Source organism: Myotis davidii, unplaced genomic scaffold (genome assembly GCF_000327345.1).
Source record: "Myotis davidii unplaced genomic scaffold, ASM32734v1 scaffold398, whole genome shotgun sequence".
Classification (NCBI taxonomy): Eukaryota; Metazoa; Chordata; class Mammalia; order Chiroptera; family Vespertilionidae; genus Myotis; species Myotis davidii.
The window spans coordinates 66,752-80,759 of record NW_006290024.1 but is presented as its reverse complement, the minus strand read 5'-3'; the positions used below and the strand labels follow the sequence as shown (position 1 = coordinate 80,759).

The 14,008-nt window shown below is 49.0% G+C and overlaps 1 pseudogene; it reads right to left on the bottom strand.

Moving 5' to 3' along the window:
• Positions 1-349: 349 nt before the first annotated feature.
• On the bottom strand, positions 350-11,790 carry LOC102769992 (annotated as a pseudogene).
• Positions 11,791-14,008: the final 2,218 nt, after the last annotated feature.

Here is a 14,008-nt window from a genome sequence, read left to right as displayed (position 1 = left end):
TAGGAGTCCTGAGGCCAAAACTCACCTTCAATGATTCTCCAGCTCAGCACTGCCCGCCTGACCCCCAGAGAGTTCTGGTTAATCAGCAGAGCAGTTGGGGCTCCCAATGGGGGCTGCACATTAGCTCCCGGGTAGTGAGGACATTTGTACTTAAGAAGGTTTCTCTTTGTGTTTCCAGGGTTGGATTCTGTACTAAACCGAAAGGTTGACAGAAAAGCAAGTGGCTCCTCTCTCTGCTTGGTATCTGCAGGGTCGCAGGGCAGGCGGGAAGGTGGAGTCAGAATGTCTGGAGATGTAGATGGGGAAGTGTTGGATGTGGAAGGACCCTGGGCTGCCAGCTGGAAGAACTTCATTCCACACCACACCTTTGATGAGGACCCACAGAATGTTCTCCTGGTGCTTCGCCCTGCAGACCACATGGCTTATGCCCTCCAGGCACTGGCTTTTGGATTTTGGACTCTACAACCTTGTCCTTGGTTCTCTTGGGAGAAAACACCACCTTTTTCTTCTCCTTGGTGAGCACTCTCATGCACATGGTGGGAGTTGCTTTGGCCTGGCCTGGGGGAGGACAAGCCCCACTCACTGACAAGATAAATGGGATGACAAGGCCTCATTGGTGAACAGAGGTAGGGACACAAGCAAGGATAAAAGCATGCTGCAGCCCAAGGGGGCCCATCATCTGATTCTCCCCAAGTGTCGGAGGACTGTTGTACTATCCCAACTTTCACAGGCCACCCTGAAAAGAATGAACTATAAGGAATCCTCATGGGGGCTCTTCTCCTTGTAGGAGAGCACGGCTTCCTTGATGGGCAGCTGGGAGGAGGTTGTCCTCGTGATGTACTGTGTGATTCTCGTCATAATGTCCAGTGTGTCCTGTATGGCGCTCTGGGCATCCAGCTTGTGGAACAGGTCTTACCAGGCCAGGTCCGGAAGAAGCTGTTTTAGCGGTAATGCATGGAGCCCAGGTACCTGGCCACAGGGTGGGAACCCAGTGGGATGACCAGGAAGTGCTCAGAGCCCAGCCAGCCGAGCATCTTGTAGGACAGCAGCTCAAGGAAAACCCACAGCACAGCACTGAAGTAGTGCTGTGCTCCTGCCACAAGGATCTTCACCGGCTTTGGGGGCTTGGAATTATCATTACAGTATCTCTATATCCACCAGATGATGGAGCTGAAGGCCACCGGACGTCAACCATGAAGCAGATGCACAGAACAGGCAGCATGTGCCCCTGCAGGGTGTCTGAGGGGAACTGCTCCTACCAATCAGAGGTTTGACCAGGATGATGTTCTCTGGCAGCTGGTCATCAGAGATGAGGATGTGGTTCAGCTGGCTGTACGTGGTCTTCCTGGGGATCTGCAGCTGGCTCCTTGGGTCTGGCCATGCTCATTGTCTGGGCTCTTGGCTCACTTATCCTATGGCTGTGTCATCTGGTGCCCCTTAAGGAACTTGCCCTGCCATGATGGCGAGGATGCTTCCCCTTGGCCTTGGTGGAGGGGATGAGAGACTTGGTCTTGGTGATGCACCTACTGGGGAGCATCTTCTTGGTGAGCTGGAGTGTGCCAAGCCTTCAAAGAACAGTCTGACCTTGGCTTGGGGGTGCTGAGGGTGCTGTTATCATCCTCCATGTCTTGGCCACTGTCCCTGGGTTTTGCAGTGTGTTAAATAGAAGGTCCAGGTCCCACTCCAACTCGGGAACATGCTCTGCTGTGTCCTGCTTGAGTCCACAGCCTCCTCCAACACTTTGAACTTTCCCAGCCACGCCACAACATTTTCCTTAATATTTTGTGGCCTGGTAATGGACGTCTTTTCTAATATCCATGGCCTCTGCTTCTTGAGCATCCCCATGTCAATGCCCTTCTCAGCCAGATTTGGTCCATAGGTGGCATAGTTGCTGGCCTGTTGCTCAGAGGAGAAGCTCTGATGTACCCCCTTGGAGTAATTAACCCTGACTTAGCCTTGAATCTGTCCTTTATGGCACTGTCCTCCCATTGGATGGCCTTGTTGAAAAGGGAGCAGATCCAGATCTCGGCCACTTTGGCAGAAGCCTCCTCGGCCACTTTGGCTCCCCTTGAGGGGTCACTGCCTGACCTTGGCCATGTGAATGGTACCCAAAGGGAGGGTCTTCTACCTCCAGATGGTCTGGTCCTTAAAGCACTTCCTCCAGTGCAACAGGACCTATACCTTGTTGCCTCCTCACAGAAGAAGGGCGGGTCCTTCACTGAGGTCAGCCCCAGGTCTGTCTCCAGTTGTCCCCTGGGAAACATACTCCCGTAGGATGTGCTTGGAGCCCTGCATTTTCATAGTGTTCACCATTGACATGAGGTTGGAGCCCTGCATCTTCATGGCAATCACCATGAAGATGAGGTCCTTCTCCAGTTCTTTAAAACCACCATCTTCATTAAGGTCAGGTTGCACAACCTGGGCACGAATCTGAGGCTGGGGCTGTCCTACTCCCAGGTAGCAAACAGGATCCTGGGCATTGGTGTGTTGAGCCTGGGCACAGAGGTGGGGGAGCTGGAGCTGTGGAGAACAGGACTTTGGGCAGCAAGGAAGCTGCAGCTGCTTGCACCATACAGGTTCTTTGCATTCGGACGGGAGCCTCCTTGACGCTGCTGCAGAGGCAAAGCCCCTGGCCACACATCAGGGGTCGCTGCCTGACCTCGGCCATGTGGATGGCAACCACAGGGATTGTCTTGTAGCTCCAGAAGTTCTGGTCTTAAAACACTTCCCCCAGTGCAACAGGACCTGTAGCCTGTTGCCTTCTCACAGAGGAAGTGGGGGTCCTGCAGTGAGGTCAACCCCAGGTCTGTCTCCAGTTGTTCACTGGGGAACAGCATACTCCCGTAGGATGTACTTGGAGCCCTGCATCTTCACAGTGATCACCATCGATATGAGGTTGAAGCACTGCATCTTCATGGCGATCACCATGGAGATGTGGTCCTTCTCCAACTCTTTGAACACCACGATCTTCATTAAGGTCAGGTTGCACAACCTGGGCATGAATCTGAGGCTGGGGCTGTCCTAGTCCCAGGTAGCAAACAGGATCCTGGGCATTGATGTGTTGAGCCTGGGCACAGAGGTGGGGGAGCTGGAGCTGTGGAGAACAGGACTTTGGGCAGCAAGGAAGCTGCAGCTGCTTGCACCATACAGGTTCTTTGCATTCTGGCAGAAGCCTCCTTGACGCTGCTGCAGAGGCCCAGCTCCTGGCCACCCTTCAGAGGTCGCTGCCTGACCTTGGCCATATGGATGGTGCCCACAGGCATTGTCTTGTAGTTCCAGATGTCTGGTCTTAAAATGCTTCCCCCAGTGCAACAGGACCTGTAGCTTGTGGCCTTCTCACAGAGGAAGTGGGGGTCCTGCAGTGAAGTCAGCCCCAGGCCTGACTCAGGTTGTTCACTGGTGAACAACATACTCCGTAGGATGTACTTGGAGCCCTGCATCTTCACAGTGAGCACCATCTATATGAGGTTGGAGCCCTGCATCTTCATAGCAATCACCATAGAGACGGGATCCTTCTCCAACTCTTTGAAGACCACCATATTCATTAAGGTCAGGTTGACAACCTGGGCATGAATCTGAGGCTGAGGCTGTCTGACTCCCAGTTACCAAACAGGTTCTAGGGCATTGGTGTTGAACCTGGGCACAGGGGTGGCAGAGCGGAAGGTGTGGAGACCAGGACTGTGGGCAGCAAGGTAACTTCTGCATTCTGGGGTGATAGTTTCTCTTCCTGTGTTTGGACAGATGAGGGACATTCCCTTAGGGGAAGTCTAGACGCATTGGCAAACTGTGGTTTGAGAGCCACATGCGGTTCTTTGGCCCCTTGAGTGTGGCTCTTCCTAAACCTTAGGAGTACCCTAATTAAGTTAATAACAATGTATCTACCTATATAGTTTAAGTTTAAAAAATTTGGCTCTCAAGAGAAATTTCAATAATTGTACTGTTATATTTGGCTCTGTTGACTGATGAGTTTGTCCAACACTACCCTAAGCACTCAATGACTGTTTTCAGGAGGTGGGGCACAAGTGATCCAAGAACAATGTGTGTGAAAAGGAACCACATGCTCACTGACTAGCTCAGGGAAGGCCTGTGTGGTGTTCTTGCAAACTCAGAGACCTAAAGTTATCAAACAGGATGTTCTGAAATGAAAACTTTGACACTGAAAGCAGTTTATGGTGGGTAGTCATGTCCTAGGCTGGCATCTTCCCTGACAAAGGTCAATCTTAACCTTAACTGAGCCTGTCTATTGCCTTTTGGCATCTACAATAACGTATAATTTGGAATGTCAAAGGAATTTACCTTTTCCCATATCTCTAAAAGCATAGGCAATGCTCTGCGGAGACCACAAATCCTCTTATTGTCACTGAGTTCATTGTTGACTTGTACCTATCTTATATCCACCCTGTAAAAGAAGTATGTCTGTGTCATTTTACTGTTTATCCAGTAACAGAGGATTCCCCACTTTGATTTTTCTGAAACCCTAATGTATCACCACTGGGTTTCCTGTTACCACCATACATCTCCTGTTTTGATTGTAATGTATAAAATAAGGTGCAAAACTGTCAGAGAGAATATCTCAATCCGCTGAGATTTTCTTCCTGTCAATTGTTGACAGTGGGATTTAAATAAACTCCGAAAATTCTTCAAAAGTTTGAGTGTTTCATACTTTGACATTTCCTTGACATAGTAGGTCAGGATTCCAAAAAAGCACACCCAGGACCAACCTGTGAACATGGTGTTAGGCTTCAACAAAGACCCATTGAACTGCTGGTTCCCCACCCATCAGGTGAACCTGGGTGAGTTGTGTCTTAAATCCATGACTTTTCCCTTGCTGGTGGTAGAGGGTTAGATTTATTTGAGCTATATTTTTAAATAGTCCAGATAGAGAACTAATATTAAGGGTTGATGGAACTTAGGTTAAGACAAGACAGTAGGAAAAAAATGGGTGGCGGTTGTTAAATTTTGGCTCTCAATTGGAATTGCTTTCTGAGAATCAGAGCAAAAAAACAAAAAAACAAAAACCATTGCCATATAAATTAGAGTAGAACTCAATCAGCTCCAAAAATACAGGGTCATATCCTCCCTCAGGTCTGAGAATTAGGTATTCTTAGGGGAATAAGAATCTCTGTGGAGGTGTGAGGTCATTCCTCATGATGTGCAGGAGCCCCAAAGCAAAACTTCAACACAATTGAAATTAAACTGACTGGTTCCGGTGGGGAGCACCCATAAGGTTTGGTCAACCGTTCCCTGACCCTCTGGACGTTTTGGATAGCAGGGAGATAAACCGAGGCACATCAGAGAGTTGAATGTGATTTGAGGGGTGAAAGCCTCATAGAGCTCAACCCATAAGGAAAACATGTGGGGCAACTGTTAGGTTAGGTGGCTCAGGAGGCGGCGCAAGAAATAGAGACTCCAGTGAATCAAAAGAAAGGAAAGGAAAAGGTTTATTTCTGCGTCCCCGGGAGACCCACGTACCCCAAAAGTCAGAAAAGAAAGGAAAGTAAAAGGTTTATTCTGCGTCCCCGGGAGACCCACGTACCCCAAGGAGAGGCCACGTGGATTCACGCCAACAGGGAGGGGGGCGCTTTTTTTATACTGCGGTTGGGTGAAGGGCAGGTTGGGTGAGGGACTGGGACATGAGCTGAGGAATTCTCTGCTGCAGGGGATGGGCAGGGGTATGTTGATTAAGGGAGAAGAAGCCGGTATCTGTGTCTGGCACCTTGATCTGTGAGAAATTCCAGGGGGAGTCCATTATCTTGTCACACGTCTGCATGTATCCAATCTTTGGATCTCTCCGACCTAACAGAAACTACATTATATCACAACCCTAGAAAATTTGCTCAGATCTGCAGATATCAGAAAGAAAAGAAAACCACATACACACACACACAACTACAAAACAATAACAAAACACACCTAAAATTAACATGGGAAGCTGTGCCTCCAAGTCCAGGAGATGCCAGGTCCCCAGCCCTCACTAATATTCCTGATAGGAAGCTTTTACTTACAAGTGCTTTACAGAAATGGGAAGATTTAATTAGAAAATATCCTCCTAAAAATTGCCATAATGCAGTTTTTTTGCATGCCTAATTTTTTTTTGGCATGCAATAAAAATTAGAAAAATGCCAGGTGTAATATCAAACTGAATGAATGAATGAATGAATGAATAGAAGCATATCTTGATTTGGAAATTAAGAGATTCTAGGAAGCACATATAAATTCCTTTAAAAACAATTAAGGAATTAGAAATTTTAGAGACTGTCTCTGAACTCTTCTGAAGGTAATAAATGCCAACACCCCATTCTTCCGCCTTCTCTAGTTCCCCCACTATATCCTTCACCCTTTCCCATCCTTTCTTCCTTTCCCTTCAGTCCCCTCCACTATCACTTTCTACTGACTTAAGAGAAAATGAGAATAGGAATTCTAACAACTCCCTTTGGAGAAAAGCTTGTCTCAGCAAGAGAGGAACCAGCAATTGTTCCTGATTTTCTCAATGACCCTGATGGGTTCACAAAGGCATTTAACTCTTAGAACATGTAATCCTGGATATTCTAACCGATTCCAATTAATATAGCTAATGGTTTTTGTCAGCAAATGCAACACAAATTCTAAATAAGGCTTTCAAGAAATTCCTGTAGAGAAATCTATCCACTGAAATAAATATGTATTTAGAAATATATAGACAAGAAACTGAGCCCAACAGAGCCTGAGATAAACCCAGTGGTGTGTCCTCAAAGTTGGGGTCCTGGCTGCACCCGGGTTTCCTCGTGGGCTCTAGAAAAGGATCTGCTGGTGGCATCATGCACAGACATGGAGAGGCATGGGGGAGATGGTGAGCATTCAGCAGGTAAATGAGCCTTTGGCCAGTATTTGACTGAAAAGGAGCCCAGACGTGGAACCACAGGCATGCACCTCTGTCCAATACCCACCCAGGGTGGAGGGAACTGGGCCCCTTTGTTGTGAGGTCAGGCTTATGCTGTTCTGAACCCAACCCTCAATGAAAAATTGGGAAACTGATGTCCATAGAGTGGCAGATATTACCCAATGTCCATGACATTCAGAGGCCAGAGTTCAGGAATGTTCAGACCTTCCAGGCCAAGGCTCCCACCTCTCCAACAGAATTGGTCTGGACATTAGAAATCCTGACATACTGGGAAGTTCCTGCCTGTTCCTCCAAATCTAGGGGTCAGAGGGCACTTTGTTCTGGGACCCAGAAAAAGCACTAGGTCTTTTTTTTTACTAAGAGAAATATTTGCATTATTTTATTTTATTATGGTTTAAAGTATAACATATGTTTCTATTTTTCCACTTGACACCTCCCCAGCCACTCCCACCCTCCAGCACATACCCCTACCACCTCAATGTCTGTGTCCATTGATTATGCTTATATGCATGCATTCAAGACCTTTGCTTGGTCTCTTACTCTCTCCCCCACTCTCCCCTGCCTTCCTCCTGAGGTGTGAGGGTCTGTTTGATGCTTCTGTGCCTCTGGATCTATTTTTGCTCATCAGCTTATGTTATTCATTATATTCCACTAATGAATGAGACCGTGTGATATTTATTTTTTATCTGACAGGCTTATTTCAATTAGCATAATGCTCTCCATGCCCATCCAAGCTGTTGTGAATGGTAAGAGGTCTTTCTTTTTTACAGCAGCATTGTATTCCATTGTGTAGATGTACAACAGTTTTTTTCCACTCATTTGCTGATGGGCACTTAGGTTGATGGGCATTTAGGCTGTTTCCAAATCTTCGCTATTGTGCTGCTATGAACACAGGGGTGCATATACCCTTTCTGATTTGTGTTTCTGATATCTTGGGATATATTCCTAGAAGTGGAATTAGTGGGTCAAATGGGAGTTTCATTTTTAAGTTTTCAAATAAGCTCCATACTGTTTTCCACAATGGCTGCACCTGTCTACGTTCTCACCAGCAATGCACAAGGGTTCCTTTTTTTCCACATAATCACCAGCATTTGTCCTTTCCTGATTTGTTGACAATAGCCATTCTGACAAGTGTGAGACGGTATCCCATTGTGTTTTTTAAAAATATATTTTTATTGATTTCAGAGAGAGAGAGAAACATCAATGATGAGAGAATCATTGATTGGGCTGCTTCTTGCATGCCCCCTACAGGGGATCAATGCCCAAAATTGGGCATCTGCCCTTGACTGGAATTGAACTCGGGACCTTTGAGTCCACAGGCCAACACTCTCTACACTGACTAAACCGGCTAGGGACCTCGTTATTGTTTTGATTTGCATATCTCACTTGATTAGTGACTTTAAACCTGTTTTCATAAGGCTGTGAGACATATGAAAACCGAACTTTTTTTTTGTTGTGACTAATAAAAAGAATTTTATTCAACTCACTGAAGTCACATGTCCACATACAACCATCATCACTGTGGCCAGGCCAGTGAGCTGTGCTGATACCTCCACTCTGGGACCTTAACCCACACTCCCCAGACCACCTGGATATGGAAATTGGCAGCTGTTAGAAAGGGGGAAATTGAAGTCATGTCCCCCACAAGCCATTGTCAAATAAAATGTCAACTTCTGGTTTCCACTCTGACATATGAGCTTGGAAGTTCTTACTCTCATTTTTACACTAAGAAAAATGATGGGCAATCCAAAATATCAGGAATTCTTTTTAGTTCCACCAGATCATTGAAGGCACCTGGCTATGAAATTAACCTTTGCCTCTGCAAACCATTGTATTCAGGCTTTGTTAACACAATAAAACCTAGCACTAGCATTTGTATGTGCGCGCACACAGTCTCTCTCTCTCACACACACACACACTAACTAAAATCACTCTGAGTGGAATTAAAAGAAAAGCAGACACCGAGGAGGTAACAATAGGAAGAGAGAGAGGTTGTGGGCTCTCTTTCCTTTGTGGCATTCCTCCTCCTACTTTATAGCTACTACCCTTCATGAGCCTGAATATCGCTAAGAAGCACATGCTGCAATAATCCATTGTGCAGGCAGAGAAGAGACAGGCTCTAACAGGCTCAATGACTTATCCAGGATCAAGAAGAGGTAAGAATGAGGGGTTGAGTCTGAGCCCAGGTCTGTCTCCTCAAACCTAATATCCTGGCTGCAGCTCATATATTTCCTGAATGGATGAGCCAAATCAGCCCCTCTCAAATAGCTGAGTGAAACTGGGGCCCCTCTGCTCAGCCCTTGGGTTTCTGCTATGGCTTCACCCAGAACAGGGGCCCCTAATGGAATCTCCACATCTTTATCAAATGAGAAAAGAGCTTAGCCCAAGGCCCAGAGGAGAATCACAAATGATGCAGAGGCTTCATCATGAAGAAGAGAAAGTGATCAATTAACAAAACCATAGCCCGTGCAGCAGACCTCCCCACTGTTCAGGCTCCAAGAAAGCACTTTCCAGGGAGGTCCCCACAGGGTCTCTACAATAACCCTATGAGGTTCAGCCTCAGTTTTCAAATGAGCAAACACGCAGAGAGATGCAGTGACTTGAAGATTCACAGCAAGCAGGTGGCCAAGTGACCACTGAGCTATACAAGTGACCACTGTGCTGTGGAGGGTCAGGGCTTACCTGATAAATAGTTGGTCCCATGGCTATTGGGTGGTAGCTAATGTGCTGTAATAACATAGAAAGTTGAGAAGGAAAGTGGGGTCTGTGCCCAGGAAAGTGGGCATCAGGTATTTGACCAGTTTTCCTGGTCAGTGCTTTTGGCGGTCTGTGCCCTACTGGTTCTTTTTTGCCTTGTGATGCTGAAGTTTACTAGGATCCACAAGTGGATGGGTGCTGGGCCACAAGGCTTGTTGGAAGTTGGGGCCCAATGCTGGGGTGACCAGTCCTTATGTTCTCTCAGGATGCCCCCAGTGGAGGTCCAGCCCTTGGCCTCTGGCCATCCAGTCCTGAGCCTGGGCACACACTGAAGCTGACTCCCCAGGGATGCAGAGTCCTGGCTTCCAAGAAAGGCAGATCTTGAAGGTGAGAGAACCCTTCTCTCTGTGAGCTTAGGGATCCTGAGGCCACACCTTCCTGATTCTTCAGTTCAACACTGCCCGCCCGACCTCCCGCTTGCCTGAGCCAGAGCATTCTAGTTAATAAGCAGAGCAGTTGGGGGCTCCCAGGAGGATGACCAAGAAGCACACATGGCCAAGCCGGGGCGGGGGGCAGGTTGTAGGACAGCAGCTTCAGGAAGAGCCACAGCACAGCGCTGAAGTACTGCTGTGCCCCGGACAACACGATCTTCACAGGCTTGGGGGATGGGAATTGTAGTGACGGTATCTCTGTATCCATGAGATGATGGTGCTGAAGGCCACCTGGACCTCAGCCTTGGAGCAGGTGCACACCCCGGGCAGCATGTGTTGCTGTAGGACTCTGACGAGAACTGCCCATGCCAGTCAGAGGTGTTGAGGAGGAGGATGTTCTGGGACAGCTGGTTGTCAGAGATTAGATGTGGTTCAGCTGGTCATATACCGTCTCCCTGGGGATCTACAGCTGGCTCAGGGGTCAGGGCAGTGCTTGTTGTCCAGGCTGTTGGCCCGCTTGTTCCTGGCTGTGCCACCTACCACTCCTTCAGGGATGTGCTCTAGCCTCAGTGCCCCGCCTGCTCCCTCTGGGATCTGGTGGTGGCGATGAGGAGAGACTTGGTCTTGGTGATGTGCCCACTGGGTGGCAGCTTCTCAGTGAACATATCCAGGGTAGAGGTCTCTGCCTCTTGATAGTCCCAGGGCTGTGCCAGCTGCTCCCTGGGGCAGGTGTGCTGTGGGCCACCGAGTCTGAGATACTGTTGCCTGGTGGCTTGGGGCTCATCTTCTCATGGGTTGGACCTTCTCATGGGTTGCCTCCTGGCGTTGGCACTGTGGATGCTCTAGCTCTCCATCTGAGAGCTGGGCTGGGACAGGTCTTCCAAGTATGGCCTGAGCCAGGCTTCAGGTACCTGAGGACGCTCTCATGAGCCACTGTCATGGTTCTCTAGTGAGTCATACAGCAGATCCAAGTCCTCCTCCACCTCAGGGACATGCTCCGAAGACTCCTGCTGCAGGTCCAGGTCCTCCTTCCACTCTTGGGCCCTGCAAAGCCACGCCCCAACTTTCTTGTTGGCAGCTTGTTGCCTAGTCATGAATGGCATTACTTCTCCTTCATGTTGCTTCTTGGCTTCTCCCATGTCCAAGTCCTCCCTCTCCTCCTGGTCCTGCCCGTGTCCTGGATCATAGCTGGCCTGCTGTTTTGAGAAGATTTCATACTCCATCTCCGAGTAATGAACCCGGGACTTGGCCTTGGGGCCAGCCTGCTGGGTGCTGTCCTTGGGGTCTATGGGCTGGCTGGACAGGGAGGAGATGCTGACCTCAGCCACGTGGGCAGATACCTCCGCGTTGGTACTATGGAGGCTCAGCATCTGACCACCCTCAAGGGGGCGCTGCATCACCTCAGCCATGTCAATGGTGCCCACAGCGAGCATCCGGTAACCCAGGATAGCCTGGCTGTTAAGAAGATGCTTCTGCTGCAGCAGGATCTGTTAGTTGTTGCCTTCTTTCTTTAGGAAATGAGGGTACTGCAGGGAGAAGGTCAGCGCCAGGTCGGTCTTCATTTGTCCACTCGGGGGCAGCAGAATCTCATCAGACCTCAAGGTGTTTTTGGAGCCCTGCATTTTTATAGTGACCACCACAGTGCTGAGCTCCTTCTCCAGCTTCTTGTAGATGAGCAGCTTGGTTAAGGTGAGACTGCACAACCTGGGCACGCAGGTGGAGCTGGAGCATTCTACCTCCCAGGTGGAAAACAAGTTCATGGGCGCCTGTGTGTTGAGTGCAGCAGGCATGTGTCCAGGCCCGAGGGCACTGACAAAACTGCAGCTGCAGGCCCCATAGAGGTCTTATTTCTAGTCTGGACACATTCCATCAGAGGCAGCTCCCTCCACACTGGGTGGGTTGTGGACAGACAAATATCACCAAATGCCTGTGAAGGCTGCCAAATTCTCACCGTCTCCCCAATACTATCTTCATGTCTATACACAAGCCCATCAGCACAGCCATTTCCAGAGCACCTGACGACACCTGGGAGCAGCCAGGACCCCACCTTTGAGGACACACAGCTGGGTTTATCTCAGGCTCTGCATTCTGACCACCTGTGATCCTGGGCAAGGCATGGACCTCTCGGGTCACCAGATCTCTCCTAAGTTTCTCCCCATGGTCTTCACCTTCCTCGTGTGGTGTGAATGTGTGCCCTCCCCTTAAGTGTGGGTGTCAGGAATGGCAGGATACAGGGACTCAAATATATATTATGTAGCAAATACATATTCATACGTCTATGTTCCAGGCAGTGACTGGCCTTAGCATATGAGCAAAACCCCTGCCCTTGTGAAGACTCAGATGCATAAAGAATGCACATTATCACCCCATCTCTCTGGTTCGAAACCATCAGGAAAGATGAGTCCCCGCAAAAGTCATTGAAACCCTGATTAGACAGCCAGGGGTCAAGCTCACACTCCTGAACCAAAAGTGTGACCAGGAGAATGGGAGGTGGTGGTTGGCTCACACCTTGGTCTCATGACCTGAAGGGGGAATCGATGGTGGGGAGCAAAGAGCAAATGTCTTCTCGCTTCCCCTGGCCAGGGTCTCCTTGCTGGAGCCTCACTCTTCTCTCGGGATGTAACCAGGCTCCCTGATAAGCTGAGCGGGCTGAGTCATGTTTTTCTTTCTCCGTGGTTTCCTCCCGAAGGTAAAACAACAATAAAAATGTACAGACACACACAGTCTACCAATTACACATTAATTTCACAGGGATGTTGGTGTGTCTTCAGTCCAAGCCCTCAACAATCCCTGTGAAGGGGCAGGTGCTATGGCCAGAATGTTTGTGTTGCCCCAAAATTCATACATTGAAACCCTAATCCTCAAAGTAGCAGTATTTTGAGATGGGACCCTCAGGACATAACTAGGGTTAGATGAGGTTATGAGGGTGGGGCCCCATGATGGGATCCGTGCCTTTAGAGAAAGAGACATCTGGGTGCTTGCTCCACCCCTCCCCGACCCCACATGCATGCAAAGAGGCATGTGAGGACTCAGTGAGGAGGGGGGTGCTGCACGCCAGGAAGAATGTCCCCACTGGGACTCGTTACGCTTGGCACCGATCTTGGACTTTCAGCCTCCAGAACCATGAGAAAATAAATGTCAGTTGTTTAAACCACCCAATCATGGCATTTGGTTATGACAGGCTGATTCCACTCAGTAGGGCAAGCTTTACCCCCTTGTGTCCCAAACCCCGTCAGGACCATCTGGAAGGGAAACAGGAGAGACTTTGAGGGAAGTTCTCCCACACTGCACTATGTGCCCCGGGGGAGGAAGGCTGATGGAAGCCGGGAGGCGAGGGCACAGGATAGGGTTCCCCTCCCACATCTCCCCGATACATACTGCCTTGGATCCTGGGTGCAGGAACCGGAACCTTGGACTCAAGGAAAAGTTCTTGCCTCTTCCCACGCTCAGTGTGAGAGTGAGACCAGGTGACAGCCTGGGAGAAAGGGAGCTGACCCAGGAGCCAGGACTCGTGGTCTTAGTCTCCACTCTGCCCCCTACTTGCTGGGGTCACTGCAGGTACCTCCCCTTCTCTGGGCCTCAGTCTCCACATCTATGAAATGAGGGCGTTGACAAGGCGAGGAGATTAAAAATGACTGTAGAGGACTTGGATGCTGCATAGGCATAATACTGGTAATTTTAACAATTATGGCTACTTCATGGGAGTTTTCACGGAAATGTGCTTTCAAATATAAGGAATTCAGGTTTCCAGAACTCAGACTTTGTGAATAAAGCCTTGGAATGAAGAAAAAAAAAAATGACTGTGGAGGACTTGGATGCTGCATAGGCATGCTCCCAGGAACAAACTGGAATTACAACTAAAATTAGAAAAAATTCCTGACTAGTCAACAGAAGACTCGCTGGAGAGAACCCTGACACCCGAGGACCAAAAGTGGAGACTGCATAGAGACTGGTAGGAGGGGTGGAGGCGTGAAAGAACTGGCCGGGCTCCCACAGCCAG